This window comes from Nannospalax galili, unplaced genomic scaffold, assembly GCF_000622305.1.
Source record: "Nannospalax galili isolate Female #2095 unplaced genomic scaffold, S.galili_v1.0 scaffold4405, whole genome shotgun sequence".
In the NCBI taxonomy this organism is placed as follows: Eukaryota; Metazoa; Chordata; class Mammalia; order Rodentia; family Spalacidae; genus Nannospalax; species Nannospalax galili.
Genome location: NW_008352458.1, coordinates 79,502 through 83,097, shown reverse-complemented (window position 1 = coordinate 83,097; position 3,596 = coordinate 79,502). Strand labels below are relative to the sequence as shown.

The 3,596-nt window shown below is 57.3% G+C and overlaps 1 pseudogene; it reads right to left on the bottom strand.

Moving 5' to 3' along the window:
* LOC103747109 overlaps window positions 1-2,621 on the bottom strand; it is a 5,557-nt pseudogene extending 2,936 nt beyond the window's left edge.
* Window positions 2,622-3,596: the final 975 nt, after the last annotated feature.

The following is a 3,596-nucleotide window of genomic DNA, read 5'->3' as shown; positions in this document are numbered from 1 at the left end:
CTATTCCTACAGAAAATGAACGAAGCTGGAAAGCTCTTAAAGTGGGCAGTCACAAAGTCATCTTGACCTTGGCAGAACAGTGCCACCAGGGCACTATGTGGTTTGAGTCTCACAAGCTGATAAGGGATGTACTCACTCATCTCCCAGGGGTAATGAATGTGCTCTTTCCCATCTCACTGGAAACTACCTTGAGCTTCTAATGAAGAGCTAAAGCAGGGCTAGGAACCTTCTCATGCTCAGATTAGGAGCTCATGGTCTATGAGACATCGGAGCAGAGCCCAGGTAATCAGAGAACCACTCCAGCCAATCTTAAGGCTGGCACAGTGGCTCCTTCCTACACACTAGGCTTTCCTGACTAGGAGCTCGGATCCCAGTCACGACCCTTTGAGCTTCTTTCCCGACATGCATTCTCTGGAACAGCCTGTCCGTCCTGCAGAGGAACAGCAGGAGCCCACATGGGCTTCTCCCGCGTCACTCCTTATGCACCTACCGACCACAGTGGGCTCCAGGTCCACGAACACCACTCTGGGAACGTGCTTGCCGGCCCCTGTCTCACTGAAGAAGGTGTTGAATGAGTCGTCGCCACCTCCGATGGTTTTGTCACTCGGCATCTGACCATCAGGCTGAATGCCGTGCTCAAGGCAGTATAGCTCCCAGCAGGCATTGCCGATCTGGACACCCGCCTGCCCCACGTGGATAGAGATGCACTCGCGCTGGAAACCAGAACACAAACATGACACTCATCCTCAAGGCATTTGAGCTATACGACATGGGAAGTGTAATTCTGTGTGGCGTCTCAGTGTCTCAGCTCACATTTTTTCAAACGTGGTGAGTTCAGGTGCTTGCTGAAAACCTGAGAACAGAATTCAGTCTCTAGGACCACAGTGCAAAACCAGCTCCCAAAGCTGTTCTGACCTCCAAGGCAGCTGCTGCACACACAGATACGTCGATTTACGTAGTAAAGAGCAAGACGGTCCTTTAATGTTTTTTTTTTTTCTTTTTGAGACAGGGTCTCCCTGTAGGCCCTGGAATTCACTATACAGACCAGGCTGGCCTCGAACTCACAAAGATCTGCCTGCCTCTGCCTCCCAAGTGCTAGGATTAAAGGTGTGTGCCACCACACCCAGCCCCTTAATGTATTTTTAAACCCTAGCAAGGCTGGAACCATGCGTCAAAAGAAAACAACCCCTACAAAAGATAAGCATTACAAATGGAGACTGTTCCACTTTGTTTCTCCATTGCTGTGACAAAACACTCTGACCACACCAGCACAGGGAGGAAAGGGTTATCTGGCTCACATCTCCCAGGTCACAGTTCTTCAGGGAGCCCAGGCCATGGAGAAACACTGCTTACTGGCTTGCTCCCCTGGCCCCTGCTCAGCTTGCTTTCTTATGCAACAGACCCACCTGCCCAGGGGTGGCACCATCCACAGCGGGCTGGGCTCTCCCACATCACTCAACCACCAAGATGCCCCACAGGCAGGGCCCCAGGCCAGTCCTATGGAGGGAATAGCAATTCCCCAAATGAGGCTCTTCTACCCAGGTGTGTCAAGTTGACAACTAACCCTATCCAGAACAGCTTAGTGAACAGCACTCCACCTGAGGCATACAGTAGGCAGCACTCCATCGAGATTCATACCCGTGCTCACTGTGCTCTGGAACCTCACCACTGTATTTGTCCCTGAGTCACAGGGACCAAACAGCAGACATGAAATGGTGAAGCCAGACTTGGCGGTCACGGACAGTCACCAGAGCCCTGGAGGCCGAGGCAGGAAACGCCCAGACCCTGTGGCCCAGGCGTCCATTCCCTTCCACCCTTGCTACATGGGCCTGTTCCTTCGAGTAGACACAGACCCTTCAAAGGTCCTCAGCTGGATTGGGGAGCTGCTGGGTACTGAGCTTGGCTGGGGAGCTGCTGAGTGCTGAGCTCAGTGCTGAAGTAACCACCCCCCGCCAGCACCCCGTCGTGGCCTCTCCAGGGATTGCTGTGCACATACCGAACCCAGACAGGCTCCTTCCCGGAGGATTGGGGCTCTCGGGGCTGCAGACCTGACCCGGTCATCCTGCGCCTTGAATCTGCGTCCGGAAGCGTCCCCCTCCAGAAACCCCAGGGGCAGACAGGACGTCAGAGCTCCTGGGGGCAGCAACTTCGTCCTCCCTGAGCGTCCTGATACTCACGCAGGGCAGCCTGGGCCGAGGCACCGCCGTTCCTGGTGCTCAGGGGCCCCTGGCTGCCCGCGGGGAGCAGTGGGCCTCGAGGCCCAGGAGACGTAGGCCAGACGGCACGCACGCCAGACCCCACGCATACACACGCCAGACCCCACACACGCCAGATGCAGCCTCTGCAGGATGCCGAGTCCTGAGCAGACCAGAGCCGGGGGCGGCCGTCGCCCTCCCCACAACCCCGCCCCGCAGCCCGGCCTCCCCATGCTGGACTCCTCCGGCCACCTTAGCCACCTTGATGCTCCTCTAAGCCGCCTCAACTGCCTGGAGCTCACGCGCAACAGCTGCAGCCCGCCATATGCCGGGGACGCCAGGTCCTGAGCAGACCCCGGCCGGGGCGGCCGTCGCCCTTGCTGCAGGTAGAACCTGCGGCCCGGAGGGGCCTCACCATGCTGGACTCCTCCGCAACCTCAGCCGCTTCAACTCCCGGAGCTCGCCCTCAACAGCTGCAGCCACGGTTGCGAAGGCTATTAAAGCCTGGCTCCGCGGATGCTCATTGGTCCAGAGCGTCTCAGGGACGGGCTCTGAGGTCCAGATCCTATTTCTGGTTGGCTGTTGCGCAGCGCGGAGGGCTGGCGCTTTCTGTTTGGGTGAGGCTTTGGCGGGAAGGCTCCAGAGTGGCTGACGGTCCGCGTGGCCTTGGAGACCGCGCAGCCCTTGACGCAGGCGCAGGCAGGCCGCACTGGTGTACACATACGTGCCGGAGGGCTGTACCTGGCACCCTCAACTCGCCGCTCTGTTGTACTCAGCTCAGGAAAGCAGGAAGCAGTTTCCCCTCTTGGTCGGGCAGATCTCGCTGCCTGAGAGAAGTAAGTTCCAGGGCTTGGGAAGTCTGTGGGATAGTCACTGTTCGGCCCTTCTCTCGTGGGGCTGGCCACGCAGCCCAGGCTGGCCCCCACTTCCGTGTAGCTCAGGCTGGTCTCCCCTTCTGTGTAGCTCAGGCTGGCGGCCCCTTCTGTGTAGCTCAGGCTGGTCTCCAACCTCTGTGTAGCTCAGGCTGGCCCTTATCTCCATGTAGCTCAGACTGGTCTCCACCTCCGTGTGGCTCAGGCTGGCCCTTATCTCCGTGTAGCTCAGTCTGGTCTTCACCTCTCCATGTAGCCCAAGCTGGCCTCAATTGCTGCCTTGTCTCAGCCTGCTTAGGTGCTGGGTGCTCCGTCATTGGCCATAGGGTAAGACCTGCACCCTGCAGCTGAGGGGACACGGCCCCAAGGGAGTAGCTGAACTTGTAGGCCATCAGCTTATATGCGTTTTTCTTCCTATTCTTTCCTTCTTTCCTTTTTTAAAAAAATTTTTTTTTTTGTGTAGGCATGGTCTCAGGTAGCCCACGCTGACCTTGAACACCCTATGTAACCAAGGATGACCTTTCAATCT